General features: G+C 45.6%; 1 protein-coding gene across 17 annotated transcripts in view; it reads left to right on the top strand.

Moving 5' to 3' along the window:
* The first annotated feature begins 18861 nt into the window (after positions 1–18861).
* ADGRL2 (adhesion G protein-coupled receptor L2) overlaps positions 18862–24326 on the top strand; it is a 332423-nt gene continuing 326958 nt past the window's right edge. For all 17 annotated transcript variants that reach the window (XM_068239162.1, XM_068239158.1, XM_068239157.1 and 14 more), the window contains exon 1: positions 18862–19270. The gene's annotated coding sequence lies outside the window, so the exon portion shown is untranslated. The remainder of the gene's footprint in view (positions 19271–24326) is intronic.

The raw sequence follows: 24326 nt of genomic DNA, 5'->3' as shown, positions 1-24326 counted from the left end.
AGCGCGCATTATTCGTTTTCTTAGACAAATAATTACACCAGACCGGCGTCGGGGAACGGAGGCTCATAGGAGGGTGGCGCGGGATATGACAGCTGCAGGGGGCCAGTGTCAGTTTTTTTTCCTTAAGCCTAAACAGAACCCCTTTAAAAGGACCACTATAGCGAAAAAAGTAGGCAGTTAAAACCTGACAGAACCGACAGGTTTTGGGCCAGTCCATCTACTCATGGGGGATTCTCAGGGTTTTCTTTGTTTTCAACAGCATTTCCTGAATCGCAGTTTAACTGCCAAAATAGTAACATACCAGCCAGCCTCCCAGTCTCCCTTTGCAACTGCTGTTCAGGAAATGCTGTTGAAAACAAAGAAAACCCTGAGAATCCATCGTGAGGAGATGGACTGGCCCAAAACCTGTTAGTTCTGTCAGATTTTAACTGACTACTTTTTTCACGATAGTGGACCACTCCCTCCCCCCGTATGGCTTCCCTGATGATCTAGGGCTTCACCTCTAATATAGTTTCCCTGTTGGTCTAGAGTGGGCCAAGCATAATGCAAAGTGGGGAAACAATTTGTGGACCAAACTTGATGGCTCTGCAGACCAGATTTGGCCCGGAGTTTGACATGTATGCTCTAGAGCAGTGTTTCTCAACATTTTATCGGTGTGTACCCCTTTTAAAGCCTTGTACTCACCAAGTACCCCTTAGCATAGTAAACATTATCACAAGTACCCCTTGACAAATATATATTTAATCGTAGTACATTATAATTGGTTCTAAATTTTCAAGCCTTTACTATTGCTTTAATTTAGCTAAAATACTAATTTGGGGTTGGGGTTAAATAAGATTTATCATTTTCTAAAACTCTAAATTTGTTGTTCTTGGTTAAGTATATCAAGCCCGAGTACCCCCTGGAACCATTAGAAGTACCCCCTGGGGTACGCATACCACACGTTGAGAACCTAGGCTCTAGAGCAGGCATGGGCAAACTCGGCCCTCCAGCTGTTACAGAACTACAAGTCCCACAATTCATTTGCCTTTATGAGTCATGACTGTGGCTGTCAGACTCCTGCAATGCATTGTGGGACTTGTAGTTCCTTAAAGGGAACCTTAACCGGCGGGGAAAAAAAAAATCACTTACCTGGGGGCTTTCCCAAGCCTCCTGCAGCCGTCCGGTGCCCACGCCGGTCCTTCGGTGCCCTCCGGTCTCCCTCCGCCGCTAAGTTTCGTTTTCGGACGACTGCCAGTCGTCCTCGGGCCTCTTCCGCATTCCTCGTCGTAAACTGCAGTAAAGCGCGTCCGCATGACGCCAAACGTGTCATGTGCATGACGCCAAACGCGTCATGCGGACGCGCTTTACTGCAGTTTACGACTAGGAATGCGGAAGTGGCCCGAGGACGACTGGCAGTCGTCCGAAAACGAAACTTAGCGGCGGAGGGAGACCGGAGGGCACCGAAGGATCGGCGCGGGCACAGGAGGGCTGCAGGAGGCTCGGGAAAGCCCCCGGGTAAGTGAATTTATTTTTCCTCGCCAGTTAAGGTTCCCTTTAACAGCTGGAGGGCCAGGTTTGCCCATGCCTGCTGTAGAGCCTAGGTTCTCAAGGTGTGGTAGGCGTATCCCTAGGGGTACGTCTGATGGTTCCAGTGGGTACTCAGGCCTGATATATTTAAGCAGGAATAACAAATTTAGAGTTTTAAAAAATGATAAATCTTATTTAAACACCACCAAATTAGTATTTTAGCTAATTAAAAGCAATAGTAAATGCTTGGAAATTGTTTAGAACCAATTATCATGTACTACGATTAAATATATATATGTCAAGGGGTACTTGTGATAATGTTTACTATGCTAGGGGGTACTTGGTGAGTACAGGGTTTTAAGGAGGAACTCCAGTGAAAATAATGTAATTTAAAAAAGTGCATCATTTTTACAATAATTATGTATAAACTAGGTGACCTAAGCCCGTTTAAAAACGGGCTCTAGGTCTGTGTCAATCCCCATCCCCTCTCCTCCACTCCCACCTTCCCTTCTCCTCCCCTCTCACCTCCCCTCTCCTCCCACCTCCCCTCTCACCTCCCCTCTCCTCCCACCTCCCCTCTCCTCCGCTCCCCTCCCACCTCCCCTCTGCAGTGTCACCGTGCATGCGCGCACCCGCCGCAGACCCGGCCGCACGCCCGGACGCCCGCTGACCCGCCGCACCGCTGACCCGCCGCACACCCGGACGCCCGCTGAAACGCCGCACGCCCGGCCGCCCACTGATACGCCGCCCGCTCGGCTCCCTAGTCCCAGGCTATCCCTGTGTAGCATTATCCGTGCTGCGCAGTGCGCACAACGATTCAGCACGGACAACGCTACACAGGGACAGCGCACGGACACAGGGGTTGTATTATATAGGATGATTAAAGGTGCGTACACACATGCGACTATAGTCGTTTGTAACGATCGTTCCCCGATCTTTACCAACGACGATCGTTACAAAAAACGAACCACCGACTATTAAGGTAAACGACGAACGAGCCAAATCGCTACAAAAGAAAGTTCTGTCTCAGTGGATTTTCACCAACGACGATCGTTTGCAAAAGTAGTACATCGTTGGAAACGGTCGTTCGTACTAGGCTTGACATGCGCATTTCACTATTTCTCTGTGAAACTTCTCATTTTTATGCGCAAGCGCAATAGTTGCTTTACGTGATGTAACGTTCGTTCTAACGATCAGATCGTTACACACCTTTTAAAACTATCTTTACTTAGGTCGTTCTTTCATCAATTAAAAGTTTGTTCGTTGTTCTCAACGAACGATCGTTGTCGCATGTGTGTACGTAGCTTTAGACAGTGTTTGCCCATTGTAAAAGCTTTCCTCTCCCTGATTTACATTCTGACATTTATCCCATGGTGACATTTTTACCGCTGGCAGGCGATTTCATTGGAAGTAGCTACTGCTTGCTATTTTGGCAGTTGGACCCAGCTGTAAACAGCTATTTCTCAAATTGCAACGAGGTTCACAGACAGGAAACTGCGAGGACCATGGTCCTCACAGTTTCCTGTGGGAGGAGTTTCACCTCAATATCAGCCATACATGATGATCCATTTGTGAAAAGGAATAGATTTCTCATGGGAAAGGGGGTATCAGCTACTGATTTGGATGAAGTTCAATTCTTGGTCATGGTTTCTTTTTAAAAGGGGTACATACCAATAAAACGTTGAGAAACACTGCTGGAGAGCATGTGCATGTGCTAGGAACAACAGATTATAAGTGTTTTGCAGGAGCAGGTGTGAGCGATTTCATGTACTCTATACAAAAGCATAATATGGTGATGCTATACAGCAAACTGGCATAATAATATTAATAATCCTAATAATAATGACAGTAAAGCCTTATTTTATTTTCTTCTTTCGTAATTTGATAAGCATAATTGGATTTGCTAACAAAGATGGCATATGATGTAACAGCAACGGGGCTACAGTCGGTCAAGCTTCTGCGATGTCAAATCAAATCTCATATCAACAGCTTGAATAACTGCAGCCTCATCATTCTAATGAGATATGGAAAGGCCAAAGGATATGCGAATGAGGTCTGCAGCAAAAAGGACATTGCACTGATGATTAATCAGGGCACTACTGAAGCCAGGCAACATGGAGGATCACTTAAAGGGCCACTGTCTCGAAAATCTTAAAATGTAAAATATATGTAGACATGTGCAGAAGAAGTACATTTCTCCAAGAGTAAAATGAGCCATACTTTACTTTTCTCCTATGTCACTTACAGTAAGTAGTAGAAATCTGACAGAACCGACAGGTTTTGGACTAGCCCATCTCCTCGTGGGGTATTCTCAAGGATTTCTTTATTTTCAAAAGCACTTAGTGAATGGCAGTTGCTCCGTCCAACTGCCAAAAAAGTGTACGGTGAGCGGGCAGGTTGGCCAGCATCTTTGTATCAATTGTTTTTAGGGAATGTCTTTACAAAGAATAAAGGCCATGCTGAGAATCCCCTATAGAGAGATGGACTAGTTCAAAACCTGTCGGTAATTTCTGAGCAGCTGTTCCACAGAACATTCTGAGCAGCTGTTCCTCGGAACGCTCAGAGAAGCTGTCTCAGGCATTGTTCTGAGCAGCTGTTCCAGGAATTGTTCTGAACAAATGATCCAGGAATTGTTCTGATCGGCTTCTCTGTGGAACGTTCTGAGCAGCTGTTCTAGGGATTGTTCTGAGCAGCTGTTCCAGGGATTGTTATGAGCAGTTGTTCCAAGGTTCCTTCTGAGCAGTTGTTCCAGAGATCATCCTGAGTAGCTGTTCCAAGGTTTGTTCTGAGCAACTGTTCCACAGAAAGTTCTGAGCAGCTGTTCCAAAAATCGCTCTGAGCAGCTGTTCCAAGGATTGCTTTGAACAGCTGTTCCAGGGATCATTCTGAGCAGCTAATAAAGGGATCATTCTGAGCAGCTGTTCCAAGGATTGTTTTGAACTGCTGTTCCAGGGATCATTCTAAGCAGCTGTTAAACAGATCGTTCTGAGCAGCTGTTAAAGGGATCTTTCTGAGCAGCTGTTCCAGGGAACATTTTGAGCAGCTGGTCCAGGGAACATTCTAAGCAGCTGTTCCAGGGAACATTCTGAGCAGCTGTTCCAGGGAACATTCTGATCAGCTGTTTCAGGAATCGTTCTGAGCAGCTGTTTCAGGCAACGTTCTGAGCAGCTGTTCCAGGATCGTTCTAAACAGGTGTTCCAAGGAACATTCTGAGCAGCTGTTCCAGGAATCGTTCTGAGCAGCTGTTCCAGGGAACATTCTGTGCAGCTGTTCCAGGAATCGTTCTGAGCAGCTGTTCTAGGGAACATTCTGAGCAGCTGTTCCAGGGATCTTTCTAAGCTGCTGTTCCAGGGATCATTTTAGGCAGCTGTTCCACAGAAAGTTCTGAACAACTGTTCCAACGATCGTTCTGAGCAGCTGTCCCAAGGCTTGTTTTGAACAGCTATTCCAGGGATCATCATGAGCAGCTGCTCCAGGGATCCTTCTGATTCTCCCCATTTGCCTCAGTTTTACTGGCACTGGTCCTATTAACTCTGCTCCTTGATTTTCTACGTTTCAGAAAGGTAACTTGAACTCCTCCCCTTGTCCGGATAGGCGATCGGGTTATGGCGTCAGCGATTCCAGTACTGGATGGGAACACACAGCCATGACCTTTATATCAGATTTCCCTTTTATATGTGTTTATATGCCTTATACACTGTGCAAACATGTATTTTTTTAATTAATTTTGTGTTATTAGCAATTAGTCTCCGCATTAAAGCATTTTTTTCCTAATAAACCTGATTTTATTACCCTTGAAGCCCTAATTCAACCTTGTTTTTTTTATAACTGTTTATCATTAATTTTTTTTATAATCATAACGGTATGTGCGGATAAAGGGGCCGCGCCGGGGGAGGAGGGGGCTGCAGGGGACCCCTAAAGAGACATGAATGGCGGGCAGCGGCGAGGGGTAACATGCTGCTCAAACACAGCCGCAATGTTTATTCCTGGAGAATAGGTGCGCTTTGACATAACAGAAGGTGTGAAGACGTCCATTGAACACATTTCAGCAGGATTACACTGCGTTTTCTATAGCAGAAATTCTGTTTTTTTAGCAGCCTTTCAAAGCCTATTATAAGTGAGGAGAAAACAGTATTCAGAGTTTAATTGCAATAGCCGACATAACTATAAAGGCCAGCTAAACTCAGGACGTAAAAAACAAAAAATCAAAACTTAACTCGCTGGAGTGCTGAGATGTGTCAGCTTGCATTCCAGCGGTTCTGGAGGCGTGTTTAGCTTTCAGGGACAACAAACACACACAACAAACAAACACAGAACATTTATATTGTGCTTTTCTACTGGCGGACTCAAAGCGCCAGAGCTGCACCCACTAGGACGCGCTCTATAGGCAGTAGCAGTGTTAGCAAGTCTTGCCCAATGTCTCCCTATATAGGGGCAATATGCATATTCAGCAGTGATGCATTGTGGGACAGCTCATATGCTCACTCCAACCTGAATAGGTGCACATACCTTCTGTTTTAAGAAAGACAATTTCTAGTTCACCATGAGCATGCTGGGTAATCTGTAAGGCTAGGTACACACATGAGATAAAAGTCTTTGGAAAATGAAAGAGCAAAGACCAATTTTGCCACCTTCACGTAGTATGAGAGCCATACCTACACAATCTGTTCTATTAAGCTGAGTACACACATCAGATAAAAATCTTTCCAAACTGAGGAATTGATCCGTCACATAGGTTTGTCATGGAGGTTTGAAAGACTGATCTTTCTAAGGATGCTGTACACATGCAAACAATCAGTTTCTGCAAAATGCTTTCTTAGGGCCCATTCACACTTGAGCGTTTTGCTGGCGATTTCGGCAAAATGCTCAAACGCTAGAAAACATGTCTATCTCAGCCTCAGGCAGAGAAAGAAAAAATGGAACACAGCATAGTCATTTGTGTGCTAGGCACTGTACATACACATGTCTATCTCATCATGTCAAATGTCACTTTGGGTATCCTTTAAGAAAGCAGATTTATGTTTTGCATAGTGTTATAGTAAGAGGGCTTTTGGGAACTTTTTAGTCCAATACAAACTCCTAGGAGTTCTTGTTCACCATGAGCTTGCAGGGCAATCTGCAATGACTTGCTGCACGCTTGTTTCAGGTGTGTGATTCAGACGTGATGAAGGAAAGCTCAGTAGCCAGACAACTAGTGCCATTTAAAGGGAAATAAATATGTAAGCATGGCAGCCTCCAGATCCCCTCTCACTGCAGGTGTCCTTTAATCAGGGCCTAGGTTTCAAACTGGGTGACTAATAAGGTGATTGTGGGTCAAATAACTGCCATCCGATTTCCACACCCCCTCCTGGTATGTCACAGTATTACAGCCTGCTGAGCAATGACATCACCACAAAGTTAAACGGAATCTGAAATGAAAATAAACTTATGAGATAATGAATTGTAGGTGTAGTACAGCTACACAGAGAGAGAACATTAGTAGCAAAGATATGAATCTCAAATTGTTTCCAGTACAGGAAGAGTTAAGAAACTTCAATTGTTATCCATGAAAAAGAGCCTCTCTGACCCAACTTGGGTCACTGTTTTGTGGAGCACTTATACATCAAAGAAACAGTCAGAGACAGATTTAGATAAGATTTTTACTGCAGGGAAGTTGAAATGGTCATTAGCTGTGCTTGTTTTATAGATTAAAGTTTAGTTTAAAGTTTAGTTTAAAATAAGTGTGCGTATTGGCCGGCATGATAACGTGGAGCGTCCCCAGGGCCGGCCCTAGACTTTTTGCCGCCGGAGGCAAACTGAGAAAACATTGCCGCCCCCCATGCCGTGGGTGGGGGGGCCACCGAGCTGGAGAGGTAGCGGGCAGGAAGGGGGTATTGGGCCTGGAGGTTCCAGCGTGCGCTCCACTGACGTCACTTCCTGCAACGCCGCAATACACTGTATTGTAAGTGGACGGCGTTGCAGGAAGTGACGTCAGTGGAGCGCACGCTGGAACCGGAAGAGGTGAGTGATCCCCGCCCATCCCTATTACTATCGGCTGCTATGTAACTATTTAAAGCCGGAGGTGGAGCGCAGATCGGGGGACCCAGGCGAGGGAGGGGTCTGCTAGGCCCAATACCCCCTTCCTGCCCGCTACCCCTCCAGCTCGGCGGCTGCCCCTCCCCCCCCCTAGAAGTGCTGCCTGAGGCAAAAGTTTCACCCCGCCTCATGAGTGGGCCGGCCCTGAGCGTCCCAGTCCAGGAAGTGTTGAGCCGACACTCTGCCCGAAAGCCCCCTGGTAAAGGAGCCGCCAGTGGGACCCGAAGAGGAGCCAGGAGGACGCGGGGGAACCCTGCCGCCTACGGTGGGCTGGAGGAAGCCCCAGGTAAGTACCAATTTCATTTTCAACCACTGCTCGGGGACCCTTTAAGTCAGGCATGTGTACGAGGCTTCAGCGGGAAGATGCTTCGGACGAGGCCTCCTACCGGCAGTTAATTGCGTCATTATCACCGGATTACCGCCACCGTATCACTGCAGGAAATAATTCAGTCATGCCATTGTGCGGCTCCCTTTATCATTGAAATCTGTCGCTGTACTTTGCATACGTCCCGGTATTTATAAAAGCACAAGAAGGGACAGAGAGAGGCAGCAGCAACACCAGGAGCTGAAGTGCTAAATGACTGCTGTAATTATTGTGATTTTAGAAATCAGTCCCTGAGTTTATGTCCTATGAAGGATTTTGCCGTCTCGATGATAATGATGCATTGCCTCACATTTCAGTGGCTGTGCTCATTTCTCTGAGAGCTCAACGCAGGCATACGCCATGATAACAACATCAAAGTAAAGTCTCTTTAAGTGAACCTGAACTCTTGCACAGGACTAAAAGGAAAACATAGAGAAATGCACCCTGTATGTATTTAGAAAGTTTAACCTGTCTAATTTCTTCATCTGCGACTAATCACAAGTGTAATTTGATCTCTCAGCTGTGTCAGCTGGCTGCTTCGGCAGAGCAGCTAATTTGTAAACATTGGGTGTTCAAGAAAAAGGTATTCGCCAAGTACGGCAATGCCCTACTCGGAATTGCTTGTGGAACACATGTCTTTGGCAAAGGTACTTAACCTTAAAGAGAAACCGTAACCAAGAATTGAACTTCATCCCAATCAGTCAGTAGCTGATACCCCCTTTCCCATGAGAAATCTTTTCCTTTTCCCAAACAGTTCATCAGCAGGGCTGCTCAAATCCGGATCCGGGAGACATCCAGATAGTTCTATCCGGATATCTCCCAGCTACCTGTGCGGCGTGGGGTGGGGGGGTCAATCTTACCTGTCTGATGTCTTCTTCGGTCCGTCCCTCTGCGCCTCCCACGATGCAGTCCAAGCGGCGGTCACATGATTACAAACACTTCCTCCTTCCGGGTTGAAGGAGGAAGTGTGGAGCGCATCGTGGGAGGCGCCAAGGGACGGACGAAGAAGAAGTCAGACAGGTAAGATTGACCCCCCCGCCAAGGTTTACTGGGAGATATTTGGATAGCAACTATCCGGGTATCTCCCGGATCCGGATTTCAGCAGCCCTATTCATCAGGAGTCTCTGTATGGCTGATATTGTGGTGAAAGCCCTCCCACAGTGTGATGTCAGGACCATGGTCCTGACATCACACTGTGGGAGCCTTGTTGCATTGTGGGAAATAACAGCTGTTTACAGCTGTTTCCAACAGTCAAAAAAGCAAGCAGCTTCTCCTTACAGTGACATCACCTGCCAGCAGTAAAAATGTCTCCATGTGATAAATGTCAGAATGTAAATCAGGGAAAAGATTTTTCAATTAGCAAATACTGACTAAATAATTTATGCATACTGTATTTTTTGTAGAAATGAAGCACTTTTTTTATTACATTATTTTCATTGGAGTTCCTCTTTAACAGTTATACCTATTACATTTACGGCTACAGTTACACATACTAACAGCATTAGTAGTACAATAACATCTCTGCAGTAGTGTATGTTAGATTTACAGAAGAGAAACACCTGAGGCAAGCATGCTGAGTGCAGACTAGGAGGTAAGAATCAGGAGTCAGTGGTATTGAGCAGTAGAGCTGCCTGGGGGAAGAAAGAGTTCCTGCGCCTTGACATTTTGGATGGGATACTTCTGTAGCGCAGACCATATGGGAGGAGCTCATAGAAGCATCTGCCAGGATGGGAGGGGCCACAGGAAATCCTGGCTGCCCTCTTCCTGATCCTAGCAGTGTGGAGGAGATCAAGGGGTGGCAGGGGTGATCCAATGATCTTTCCTGCCACCTCTCGATCTCCTCCACACTGCGAGAAAGAGGGCCGCCAGGATTTCCTGTGACCCCTCCCACCCTGGCAGCTGCTTCTTTGAGCTCCTCCCATCTGGTCAGCGCAGGAACTATTTCTTCCCCCAGGAAGCTCTACTGCTAATACTACCATAGTGTTTACCCTATTTCTGCTTCCATGAAAGCAGGAAGTACACACTGTAGATGTATTGCAGGATTTGTATCAGCTCTAACAAATAAATGTTTTTCTTTAAAGGTCATTATGCTGTTGTGTATCTTTTAGAGCAGAGAACTTCTGAGTTCAGGTCTGCTTTAAAGAGGAACTGTAACCAAGGATTGATCTTCATTCCAATCAGTAGCTGATTCCCTTTTCCCATGACAAATCTTTACATTAGATCAGGGATGGCTGACCTTGCCACTCCAGCTGTGGGCAAAACTACCAATCCCATCATGCCTCTGCCTCCCTGAGTTAGGCTTAGAGGTGTCAGAGTATTGCAATGCCTCATGGGACTTGTAGTTCCACCACAGCTGGAGTGCCAAGGTTAGCCATCACTGCCTTAGATCCTCTGGGAGGTCTGGGTGGCTGATATTGTGGTGAAACTCCTCCCACAGCGTGATGTCATGTCCAACGTTCTGACAGTTCACCGTGTAACCGCTTAGCATTGTGGGAAATAACGGTTGTTTCCAACTGCCAAGCAAGCAGTATCTCCAATAGAACTCTCAGTAATTATATGGTAGAGGAAGAAAGCCCTTAAAAAATAGCACCTCTCACAGCAAAATTTGAAAAAGTATAACAAAAATCTTTATTCAACATTAGGTATAATAATAATCACAGTACTGATGATTCAATTAAGAATAAAACCATTTAAAAACCAAGCAAATATTCCAACATGATCCCTGCTGCATATGAAACAATCACTCTAAATGCAATATATTGTATAATGACACAATGCTGCTGTCAGATATAAAACCCCACAGTAGGCTCAATATTGAGCCCAACAGGGGGAGAACCCGGGTTCAGTATACAACCTAGTGTGATGCAGGACCAATAAACACCTGTGCAATAAAACAAAAACAAAAAAACACACACAAACAAATATCACATATATAAGATTATGAAATAAAGTGCACAATTGCCATCCAAGTATATAGTAATACTAGTGATAAGATGCCTAGTAAAAAATTAAGGCAAAGGAGCAGCCCATAGGAAAGAGAGCATAAAGTGGAGTAGTGCAAAAAGTAGGAGATACTTAGCCCAGAAATGGTGATGTCAATCTCAGCAGCACAGCAGGGAACAAGGAATCCCCTCTGAGGACAAGTCCCACTAGTTCCGCGAGAGTCACCTCGCTTTATCAAGGAGAGAGGATGCCCTCTTATCACTAGTATCACTAGATGCCATCTTATCACTAGCATCTTATTACTAGGCATCTTATCAGTAGTATTACTATATACTTGGATGGCAATTGTGCACTTTATTTCATAATCTTATATATGTGATATGTGTTTGTGTTTTTTTTTTTTTTTTTTTGCACAGGTGGTTATTGGTCTTGTATTACACTAGGTTGTATACTGAACCCGGGTTCTCCCCTGTTGGGCTCAATATTGAGCCTACTGTGGGGTTTTATATCTGACAGCAGCATTGTGTCATTATACAATATATTGCATTAAGGGCCCTTTTCCACCTGCAATCGCTAGCGTTCACGCTGAACGCTAGCGATTGCTGAATCACAATTACCGGCGATTCCCCGACGTTCACGGCCGCGATTTTGCTATGCTATGCACTGCATAGCAAAATCGCGGCAATTATCGCTCCGCCGCGCGTTCGCGTTCCCGACAAAAGCGAATCGCGGTAGTGGAAATGACCTACCGCGATTCCTATGTTAAAAAGCAAACCGTAGCGATTGTAAAATCGCTAGCGGTTTGCGGTTTTGCGATTCAGCCAGCGCAAACGCGCTGGTGGAAAAGGGCCCTTAGAGTGATTGTTTCATATGCAGCAGGGATCATGTTGGAAAATTTGCTTGGTTTTTAAATGGTTTTATTCTTAATTGAATCATCAGTACTGTGATTATTAATATACCTAATGTTGAATAAAGATTTTTGTTATACTTTTTCAAATTTTGCTGTGGGAGGTGCTATTTTTAAGGGCTTTCTTCCTCTACCATATAATTGCTCTTGATTTGAGCCCTAGCACACACAGTTATTTGGTTGAGGTGTTGCAGACACTCCCTAGAAACTATCAATAGAACTCTCAGTAACGAACATTCCGTACAGATCACCTGGCAGGACTAAAGAGGTCACCACCAGTCATAAATTTCACAATGTGAATCAGAGAGAGAGGAAAGATTTTACAATAATCTATAAATTAATATTGTAAAAAATAAACAATTTTATTTATTAGGTTACTTTCACTGCAGTTGCTTTTTAAGTTTACTTTTGCGTGCGCAAACACAACTGGAAGGTTTTGTCCCCTCGGTGCCCGTCGCACAACCCCCCTCCCCCCCCTCACATTTGTGTAGCTGCGTCCCCATGCTGTGCTCATTTCTCTAAGATCTAAATCCCTGCCACAGTTTTGTAGAGGCACAATTAAAGCGGTTTGCTCTGTTCCTGTAAATATGGCTCAGCCTCCTCTAGGGGTGTCCCTGGGAAGCTGTAGTTTTGGTTTGCAGTGCGCTGTAGCAGATACTGTCGCGGAGAAGCAATCTGGCGTTATGGGGCTGCAGTGTTGTGTGGTGGTCGGTATCCCTCATGCTATATAGTTGCACTGCTCCCTAGTGACACTCGATAGCAGTCCTATACATGCAGCATTGTGATGTAAAGCAGTGATATACAGTCCCCGTACTCTTCTGTGCGGTGATTCTATAGTGGCGAGGCGCAGAGGCCTGCTGGTGGCATCCGTCCTGACCCAGCGCTGGTTTGCGGTTTTCAGGGATTCTGGTTCCTGTGACTCCAGCATGCAGCCCTTGCAGGCAGAGAGAGTTCCAATTAGCTCTGGTACTTTTTTCTGAGTTTATGAACTAAGAATACTTCCCTTGCATCCCTTTATAAGTGCCTGATCTGTATACCCAGGTATTCAATTTTTCTCACATTCCTATAAGATTTCCGTTTGGATATCAATCGATAACTAATCGAAAGGACATACACATGGAACGATAGCCAGTATTTCAATCAATGTTTTCCAGCATGTCCGATCTGCTGTCGATCAAGAAAGAGATCGATTTTGAGCTTAGGATTGGTTGCTGGCAACCAGTAGGCTATATATTTTTTTCCCCTGATCCGATCATTTTCTCAGTTGGAAGTACTGCACAATCTGAAGGACCTGGACGCATTGCAGAGAGGAATTCGCTACCATGTATCAGTGTGCGATATGCAGAGACCATCTACATAGCCAGCTGGTAATATTGTCTACACATGGGCTCTTTGCCTAAGCAGGTGGTTTTGATGCAAGGTGATCAGTGCCGAAACTAGGTGCCCCATAGCAGCAACTTAAAGAGAACCCGAACTGAAAATAAAAAGTCAAAATAACCATACACAGGTCATACTTACCTCCTGTGTACTCTACTACTCAAAATGTTTCTCCTCTCCTGCGTCCCACTTATCCACTGTGATCAATTTAATTCTCCGTTCTCCATTTTAAAAATGACCACTACCCTATAACAGCTTCCTGGTCAGCAAAATGTTAAACTGTAATATCACCCACTTGAGCCATAGGGAAACATGGACATTACCTTGCACATTCAGTTGTAACTGACAGCAGCTGACATATAACTGACAGCAACTGGTATATTTCAGTTCTGACAAAATATTGTCAAAAGTGAAAGGGATCAGTGTAAAGCTGGCCACTAAACGATCCAATCCTTTTCATCCAATCTTAACATTTCTATGTAATACCAGGTAACTGACTAAATTATCCATTCAAGACATTCATTCAGTTTACCCTTATACTACATAGATTTGGTAAAATTGGATGAAACAGATTGTATCATTAGTGGCCACCTTTTAGAAGCAAATGGTGAGCTTCTGAGAGGAACTGACGGTGAGGTAAGTATGTTATATTCATTTGCAGCTACATCATGTGTTTATTTTAAATAATTTTACTTGCTTCAGGTTCCCTTTAAATAATAAAAAAAAACAATGCTACCTGATCCGGGGGGCTGGGCAGACCAGGTAGCCGCCATCTCCGCCGCTCCTGTGGCCTGTAGTCCTTCAGTTTCTGTTTCGTGACCTCTGGAGTCACGACACTGGAAGGAGAGCTGCTCTGTGACTCACACACAGAGCGGCATGCAGGGAGGCGGGGGAGCGGCAGGAGGAGCGGCCAGGGAGAGACAGCTGCCCAATGGCGGCTGGGGAAAGCCTGTAGGAACGCCCCCAGTGGGCGTTTGAGCAGGGAATACCTGTCCTACTTTACTTCTTGAGATTAGCTACAATTGATTGTCGCCAATTTCGGGCGGGGGTGGGCAGAGAACGGCATAAGGGGGACCAGGAGCATGTCCTGCAGCAGAGAATATGCTTGTGTCCCATTGCCCCGCTTCGGGTACACTTTAAGAGTCATTTGGGGCTCTGGCGACTACCGGACACCGAATCACACTTCCGTCCAAGTTGCGACAACTCGGAGGGGGAATAGTATTTAATTCAGCCGGGGAGTTTAGCGGCAACAGGGAGAGACATCATTTGGCTCGCCCTGCGCCTCTCTGCCCTTGTGTTAGGCCTAAAACAGAATTTTTAGGCCAAATAACAGGACGCAGAATTAAAAAATACTCGGTAGTATTGGACCAATCAGAGAATGTGTTGATTTACCGCAGAAATCTGAATAACTCAGAAATGTTAAGCCAATCACAAGACTCGAAAAAACTCCGTAGCATCAGAGTCTTGAATACTCTAAAATTACCGCCGCAATCCGATTTCTGAGAAAAAAATCCTGTATTCTCTGATTGGTCCAATGCTTCCCAGTTCTGTGATTGGGCTAAAATTACCGGGTTACAGTAATGCAGCATTCCAACGGATTTACATTTTCCAAAAGGAGACTTTTGATTTGTGCTGCGGAAAGTCGATTTCCAATCGTAAATTGGCATTCTGCCGGGAATGTCCAACCATTACCATAAATACACAGATTGTCCTGCTATAAACATGGCCATCTTTGAAGGTGATCTGAATTAAAGGGAATACCAGGTGAGAGACATTTGGTGGCTGCCATATTTATTTCCTTTTAAACAATACACATTGCCTGGCTGTCCTGCTGATCCTCTTCCTGTAATACGTTTAGCCATAGACCGTGAACAAGCATGCATATCAGATGTTTCTGACTGAAGTCTGGCTAGATTAGCTGCATGCTTGTTTCAGGTGTGTGATTCAGACAATACTGATGCCCCCCAAGTCTGTCTGCTAGGCAACTGATATTGCTTATAAGGGTAGTAACACATTCGGCAGTGTGGGAAAGGTAGCGTTTTGCTGCATATGTGTTTTTGCATCGTTAGTGTGTTTTTCGTGCGTATGCATCTTTGCTCCGAACATGCGTTTTAATGAGTTTGCGGTTCATATATATAAATCGCATATGTCACATATGTAAATCGCATACAAAACGCATAAAAAAATGCACTAAAACACAATGAGGCCCAGTGCACACCGAGCGGTTTTTGGAGCGATCCGCCGGCCGCATCCGCCTGGAAAAATGCTTGGCTAATGTATTGCAATGGGATGGTGCACACTGGCGGTTTGAGGTTTTTGCCAAGCCGCAAACGCGCCTCCTGCTGCGCGTTTGCGGTTTGCTAAAAAACCTCAAACCGCCGGTGTGCACCACACATTGAAATACAATAGCCAAGTGTTTTCACTGGCTGATGCGGGTGGTGGATCGCATACAAAATCCGCTTGGTGTGCACCCGGCCAAATATCTGCTCTCTGCTCCCAAAACCGCTAGCGTTTTGACGATCTGCTAGCGGTTTTGGTGTGCACTGGGCCTACCTCTGTGTCACCATTGACTTTCATTACATGCGTTTTGGAAAAATATGCAGCAAGAGCAGAGTTTTTAAAAATGCACATTGCAGAACGCAAACATATGCGTTTTTTCATGCGGCCCATTGACTTGCATTATGTGCGTTTTTTCTGCAATTTCCGCAACGCTCGCGTTTCTACTTAGTGTGTTTCTATCCAAAAAAGGAATAAACATGGCAGCCTCCATAACACTCTCACTTCAGGTGACCTTCATGACAAAAATTAGTACTCGAATACCAAATGGGAACTTTTTTGGGTAACCTAATTTATTAATTGATTGTCTGTGTGTTTCTGTTTTAAAAAGGTCAATTAAAGTTCTGTCCCCTCTCTTGGCAGGACAGGAGGAGTGGTTGTGCTACAGCTGAAGTGTTTCTCACACCTGCCTTTTGTTTCTGTGCAAGCAGTGAAAAACTTTTAGTAATGAGGAGCTGACATCCAGGCAGAGGATAACAATAATGTCAGGGTGACAATTTTCACGACTTATCCAGCTTGAAACTTTTCTGGCTTTGATGAATACAGGGGCATTACCACTCACTCCACCTACCAACAACAATAAGACCTGAATTGCCCCTAATGTGTAAATAATGTATAGAGATAATGTATCCCACCAGCTGTTCCTGTCAAAATGACACCTGCCAGATCATTAGGAAGCAAAGACATTTTAAGCTGCATACTTCCCCACCTGATGGGTCCAGTGACATCCTCTTGATGACTAGCGGTCAGCGATTCCTCATCCTACTCGTGATATCATCCCATGGGTACGGGAAGTCAAGCAATCACGGTACTTTGTGCAAAGTTGTCAGGGCCGCTGGGCATCGCCACATATCGCTAAACTTAGTTCGGGTGATCACGAAGCTGTACCCACGTCACCAGATCGTGGAAACGACCGCTCGTCACTCAAAAAATCGCCGGTAGGGAAAATCGCATGGTGGGTATAGACCTTCACGCTTTGTTCACATTTAAAAATGAAATGTTCGTGATTTTTGTTCCAGTACACCTAATCGATGAAAACTGGCCGTTATCATATTGTACCAACTAGCTTAGTTGATGAAGCAGGATGGGAGATATTGGCACAGGAATCTGTTTATGTATCCTTCGGTCAACACTGAATTGATTTTTTACATTCAGAGCATGGAGGCACAACATCAGTCAGATCGATTAGTTAAGGAGAACTGCATAGGATATTGCTTGTAGTGTGTGGGCCACTAGTTTCTCGACTTTCAATCAACCACAGATCTCCAGATACCTCCCCACCTGGACCCTCCATTCCTCACAGGAGACCCTTTTGTCCTCCAGCCTAGTCACCTCCTCTCACTCTCGCATCCAAGACTTCTCACGGGCTATCCCTTTCCTTTGGAACTCTCTCCCTCAGCCGGTTTGTCATGCCACAAGTCTGGAAACCTTCAAACGTACTCTGAAAACACACCTGTTCAGACAAGCCTATAAATTGCTATAGGCAGCACTGAAGGCACACTGGCTCACCCACTAACCCCTGTGTTTCCTTCCCTGTTGTTTCCTCCCCACTCCCCTCTAGATTGTAAGCTCACAAGGGCAGGGACCTCCTCCTAGTGTTTCTCATACTGCTGTAATTTTAACATATGCACATGTACCAACTACACATCAACTACTGTATGTATGTATTTGTATTTCTATTCAATGTCATGACTGTACAGTGTCTTGTATTTCTTATGTATATTTGTTCCCTATTATTTGCTTGTACTGTGTACAGCGCTGCGGAAGATGTTGGCGCTATATAAATAAAAAATAATAACCACAGCGAGGGTTCTTTTACTTTGCATGCAATTCCGATTTTTGATGGGATTAAAAAAAGTCCTGCATGCTGGTTATTCTTTTTGTGTTACTAAGGTCCCTATTCCACTGCTGCCTGCGCTTCCGCTCATGATCACAGGGCGTATGTGCAAACAGCAAGTTCCACTAGCCGCGATTGCGCTGCTGTTTATCTATCGGGAAACCGAGTGCGATCGCAGCAAGAATCGTGCAGCCCAATGTTTGCGTGCGAGGGAAAAAGCGACGTCCCTTTGTGGGAAAAGAGCACCTCGATTTACAAGTGGTGCTGTAGCGATCGGCAAAACGTCTGCGACCTGCTTTTTTAACTGGACACAGCCAGTGGAAAAACGTTCTAATATCCAGTGAAAAACGCAAAACGAAATCGCTAATCAGAATTGCGATTTGCAGGGCCCTTTTCCACTATCCTGCGTCTTTCAATCTGATTCCGATTGCTAACAGATCACAAAACGCAGGGTACAGTAAAACGAATGGAAACGGTAGAGGCCATTTCCATTAGTGCAATCTAATTGCGTGATTTTTGGCCCGAGCGCAATCGTCGTCCTGCCATGTTTTGTATGCAATTGAGCACTACTATACTGAGTATAGTATCTCAATCGCAATCGCATAATTTCATAGTGGAAAAGAACCCTAAAGCCCCCTCTACCTCATTCAATTCCAGGAGCGATCGATCGAATTTGATTATATAGAATCCGATTAGATCGATTAAATCCCACATGATCGATCGTGTGATTGAATTTGGCTAGTTTTCAATGCAAATCGATCACACGATTGATCGAAACCCAATCGGACATGTCAGATTTAATTGATCTAATCGATTTCGATCGATCGCGCCTGAAAGTAAATGGTGTAGAGGGGGCTTAAAAGAAGCCTGAAGCCGATCTCCCAATAAAGTAGATTTCTTTGCCGATTGAATCTAAATCGCTAGATGTTTGGCTACCTTCAGTGACATGAGAATCCTGGCAGTGACCCCCACCCCCCGGACTCCCTGCGGCTGCAGCTGCAGCAAGCCTGGGCACAGTGGGCAGTAATCAGCGCATTCGCATGCCAGGAGCAGCACACAGCCCCGGGTGTGAGATCAGCACCCCCCGGATCACCGCAGCCGAGCAGTGACGGGAGGGTGAGAGAGACCAGCGCCCCCCATCGGAGGGTGCAGCTCGGGCACAGCGGGGAGGCGCGCGCAGCTCTCACGTCCGCGGGGATGCCGGGGCGCCGCGCGAGACACAGGGGCGGGGCGCGGGTGTGGCCGCCTCTCTCGCCCCGCCCCCTCCCTCCTCCTCCTCCCGCGGCCGGATCGCGCTGTGCCCGCAGTGTGTGTGTCGATGCGATGTGACACTGTGAGCCCGGCCAGGCCGGAATGTCGCCGCTTCTGCTCCAGGATCCGCGCCGCTGACGAGGGAGGGCTCTGCTTTCTCTCTATGTGATTTTCTGGGGGTACAGAGAAGACATAAAACTGCTGGAAAATGTTGACTTGATCCCACCTGGAGCTTTTTAGAGAGCGAGATCTGCCGGATGCCGGGATCGCCCGATCTCCCCCGGATCCCCGGCTGTGTGTGACCCCCTGTGTGATTACTGCTGTATCTGCTCACCTGGCTGGAAGATTCTCTGCGTTCTGTGGCATTGGCTACATTGTATCAGCTCTTTCTTTGTCACTTGGGGAGAATTGCTACAGTTCACATCCTCGGGAGCTGGGAGCAAAGCAGCAGGTAAGAAGCTGGATCCCCCTCCAGGCTGGTCCTCCTACCTCCTTGCATTGTGCATGTCTGGAGAGCCCCTTGCAAACTACATTACTGGATCTCTTTCTCTACCAGATCCCAGAGATCTGCTCACCTGCCTCATGGATCACCCCAACTCTACTAGATCCTCTTCTCCCACCTGATCCCTTAGATCTGCTCGCCTGCCTCCTGGATCCCTCAACTCTACCAGATCCCCCTCTCCCAGCAGATCCCAGATCCTGAGATCTGCTCACCTGCCTCTTGGATCCCCCAACACTACCAGATCCTCCAAGGCAGAATGAGGTCTGCAAGCCCCAGCTAGCTCATTGCTTACTGGATGCCAGACAGATAAGGAGTGATCTGCAGGTGCCATCCTTGTAATTGCTAGATTTCACTCACCAGATCCTGAACACGCTTACCTGCAGAACCCCGTTCTCATTATTTTTTATGGGATCCTACTTAACAAATTCCATGAAAGAGTATTGCTCACCCAGATCCTCCTAAAACTGGATGCCATTCACCAGATTCCAAGCTTGAGATCACAACCACCTGAAGGTTTCCTGATCTCAGACAAGGGGAGAGAGAGAGAGATCTAGTCTCACCTGCAGATCATTTATATTCTGCTGTTAGGACTACTTACCAGATCCCATAAAGAGGTAAAGATCTATTCCCCCTTCAGATTGCTTTTATCCTAACGACTGGACCTAATCTCCAGAACTCAGGGTGAGATCTACTAACCTCCAGATCTCATGATTCCTGGTTCTGCTCTACAGAGATTAGATAGATCTCTTTAGCTTGATTTACTGGTTGCCAGCCCTCTGATCAGCTCCTAGTAGTATATAGTCTATATAGACATTTCTTTGTTACTTGGTTAAAAGCCTAACAGGCAGCAGGTAAGAACAGAAAAATCCCTGTATTGTATAGATGCAGGGAGTGAGCTTCCCACTTGTGCTGCTATATAGCCTCTCTGTCTTCTCAGCCTCAGTGTGCATGAAGCTAGTTGTGTTTCCACTTTGCCAGGCTGTGTATGTGCGCCTCATGCTTATCCACAGAGCTTGGCAAACTTCAATTATTCCTGCAGCTCTTTGCAGAGGTTCAACTGGTGTAGTAGGATTTTTTTTTCTAAAGCTGGGTTTGCTGTGTGAGATCTCTCTCTCTCTCTCTCCCCTGCTAAGATCTCCAGAGGGTTGCACTGATCTTTACCCAGAACTCACACACTGGAGACACAAGACGTTGCACACTGCCTAACGCTCCACACTGCGGTGTCCTAGTCGCCCAGCAGGGTCACCCAGCCTGATTCCTCTTGTATTCCACCCTGTAGAACCTCTCCTGTCTCTCCAAGGGTGACTTGTACCCTGCTAAAGAGCCCCTAGTCAAGGTGTTTATGGACAAGTAGGTGGACAAGAGGCAAGATACAGCTCTTTGCATGTCCTAAGAGGGCAGTGTGGTTCCTAGATTATCCCTTTGCCCTCTAAATAGGGGGCTTAATCCTCGATATGGGAATCCAGAGGTCTGCAGTCACGCATTAAGCCTTTGTGTGTTCTGCAGGGCTTGTGTTTGCATGCATGCACCCCTTGCTTTCCTAGACGGATGGCTATGTGCGTTTCTCTAGTTTTATTTCATAAAGCTTTTCGAGATATGGGGGGGGGGGGGGTGATTTAGCCAGAGATTGGGGGGGAGGGAAGGAGGCTAGCTGTGGCTGCTGCCGCTGCTGTATCTTGGGACAAGGAGAGAGGTTACATGAAAATGTAGCCAGATGTCAACTGGCTCCAGTGCTGGTAGGAATGGCAACAATTAGAATGCAGGATCCTTTGTTCTGGGGCTTGCCAGCGAGCCAGACGCAATGTGGGGGCTCGGGGACAGAAAAAACTGGAAAACTTTGATGCAGCCTGGGGTAGTCGGATGCCAGCGTGCTTGGGAGAAAGGAAAATTTAGAAGGTGCATTGTTTGCTAGCGCCTGGCCTGCAGCACAAGGTAGACGAGCGGTTCTAAAGACTACTAATACAAAAATAAAAACACACAAAAAGACACTCATGCCCCCATCCTCATGTTTAAGGCTTTCTCTGCAGTTTTTTCCCCCTTTTACATGTGATTGTCTCACAGCGCTCATGTAAGACCCATTGTGCATCCAGTTTAGCAAGGTCTGATGCACTCCTGCAATTCATAATGTTACCTGACCCCTGGTGGCTTTAGGCTCGTGAAAGAGGATCGGAATATGGAACCGCATATGGAATGTTTTTTGGACAGCTGCATGCAGGGGACACAGAGTGCGGGGCTCCGAGGTGTTACCTTCAGCAGCATGTCCCCCCCCCCCCCCCAGCTGATGGATATTTTGTGTGCCTGGCTTAGCTGTGAAATGCCTGGCATACCCAGTATGAGCGCCCTCCCCGCTGACGCTCAGGTGTGCGCCCCTGTGTTTTCACGCAAATATCCCAGGGCACAAAAGAAGGCTCCTGCAGAACAAATGTCCTCTTGTTTGGTATTGCTTTCAGTTTTTTTTTCTTTCCTCTCTCTCAAATCCCCCCTCCTCCTCTTTTGTTGCCTGCTACTATGAGAGGTGCCATTCCACATCATTCTGCCCAAATTGTTTGAATTAATGCAAGTGTGAATTCTTACGGTTTCAAGGGGTCCATTACCATATCAAAGCTTGCTTAACACTGGCTGATTTGAGAAAACTTTACCCTGCCTTGAATTTCTCTGCAGAATGGAGGCCCAAAGGGGGTTGAAAAAGAGAGGGGGGGGGGGGGGGGGGATGCTGGATGGTAAAATGGGAGCAGCTGAATGTTGGCGGCTGCTGTTTGTGTGGTGGTGTTGACCAAGAAACCTTTCTGGACTGGGGTGTTTGAAAGGAGCTTAATCTATTTTGTGCTGTGGAGAGACCTCATGAAATGTGACCTTCTACCTACCATTGCATGTAGCCTGCTTGGCTTCAAGAAAAGTCCTATTTTTTTTTTCCTTAGCCCCTTTGCAAAATCTAGTTTGCTTTTGGCCTTGCACTTGAAGCAGCCAGTCTTCAAGTTCTCTTGCTTAGTGAGGCAAAGTGTGATCACCCATAGCAACCCACTTACTGTTTTTGTTCTAAGCTGGTACATGCTGGAAATCTGTCCAACGTGCCTCATTGTGGCCTAATAGACCTTTTAAAACAGACAATGAATGCCTTCTTATTTTAGAGTTCCGATCTACAGATTTACTTATTTATTTTTAAATTGTGTTTAACCCCTTGACTGCCAATTCTTTTTACGACACTGCAGTTGAGGAAACCTTCATTGTGACGCTTCTCTCGTGTCTAAGCTACTAAAGAGCTCATGTGGTGGACACCCCCAAAATATAAAGAAAATAGAAACCAACACAAAAATCTATAGAAACCATTGTCTACCCATGAGTCAGCATTGGCAAGACTTCGGTCTTAATTATTTTTGTGTAACATACACCATGTATGTAGATGGGGTTGACCGTTTTGTAAGATGTTTGCATCTGTCTTTTGCATATTGATATAGTTATTTAGATATCGCAGTCGATCATAAGGATTTTTAACTCCTGCCTTCGCAGTTTTTTTTTTTTTTTTTTTTGTGTGTTAACATTGAATTTTTTATCTGATTTCCACTCTCCACCTCAACCCTCGATCATAACAAATAGCATTTGTAGTGTGCATTTTAGACACGAGTTCCAGCATTTGTATTTCATTACAATATATTAAAAATCAATGGGTGCAGACTGCAGACGCACAAAATAACTCAGACCTCACTCTGCTGGCCTGGGCCGTGACATATTTTTTTTTCTTTTTGTTTTTTTTTTCCTTTCTCCTTCGTTCTCCAGTTAAGCAAAAGGTTTTGAGCAGAGCCATTTCATTTCGACTCTCCTTGCCAAAAGTGATATTTCCTGCTACCCGATCTATAGTCTGTCTTACGCACTATCTGTTTTATTACTGGAAGTCGAGAATTTGAGAGGTATTAAAACTTTGCCCATAGTTTGTTTTCTGAGTCCAAATGAATTTATGGGTACTGAGGAGAATTTTAACATGGGGTGGATAGTTCTGTCATATAAAGGGGCACGGCCTTGTTCTCTTTATAAAATTGTCCAGAATTAGATTAATGGATGCCAGGAGGGCAAGTTTTTCGAATAACAGACTAAACTTTTGTCACTTGATGAGGATTGTGCCAAGACTGAATGTTTCATCTGCTGCAGTTTAGGCCCCCCCCTTTTTTTTTATTTTTTTCTTGTACATTTATGAAGTTTGTTTTGAAGATAGCAGCTGGTTTTTGTGTTGATGTGATTCATGTCTTGGCACTTACATTTCGTTTATCTGAGCTATTATTATCATTGATTTATAAAGTGCCAACGTTTTCTGCAGCACTGTCGAAATGACGCCAACCATCATGCCAAACGTACATTAAGCATGAGGGTAGGGAGAAAGAAAGCCTACACTCTAAGGCGAAGGGGTAGACATGAGATGCAAGGTGGTTTGGTAGCCCATTGATTTGTTTTGGTGACACAAGGTTGTATCTCTCTATCTTTGGGAACCTTTTTAAATTTGAGTAAGCAGGCTCCAACACCAATCAGCATTCCCAAAGACTGCAGGAGAGCTAGTCGACCTGCAATGCAACGTAGACATTACAAAGCGGTATAATGTGCCTAGGCTGAGGTCTCTCTTAGCAACCAATTAGCTTCTTGTGTTTTAGAGGGTCGATGTTGTGGGTTGGTTCCTTTTTGTTCACAGCTCTGTTCTAATCTACATAAACCTTTGCAAGTCTTTCATCTTGTAGTTGTGTTGGCCAGTTATTGTGGACTACCGAGTTTCAGCATAGCCTATCAGATTTGTGACTGACTGTGTTGCTGGCAAGGCATGCTGGCTTTGTGTTGTCTCCACAGCTGGAGATATAGTGGTTGCTCAAAACTGACCTGCCTATATGTGAAAATACTGGGAACAGATCATTTGTGCAAAAAGGGCAGAAAAGGTGGTGGTGGTGATGTTTGTTGGGGATGGGGTGGACTGTAGTTGGAGTGAGTAAGCGAAACTTGCATGAATCCATCACTTTTTGTGAAACCC

This window comes from Hyperolius riggenbachi, chromosome 6 (assembly GCF_040937935.1).
Source record: "Hyperolius riggenbachi isolate aHypRig1 chromosome 6, aHypRig1.pri, whole genome shotgun sequence".
NCBI classification, from domain to species: domain Eukaryota; kingdom Metazoa; phylum Chordata; class Amphibia; order Anura; family Hyperoliidae; genus Hyperolius; species Hyperolius riggenbachi.
The sequence above is the reverse complement of the archived record's forward strand: the minus strand, read 5'-3'. Positions and strand labels throughout refer to the sequence as shown.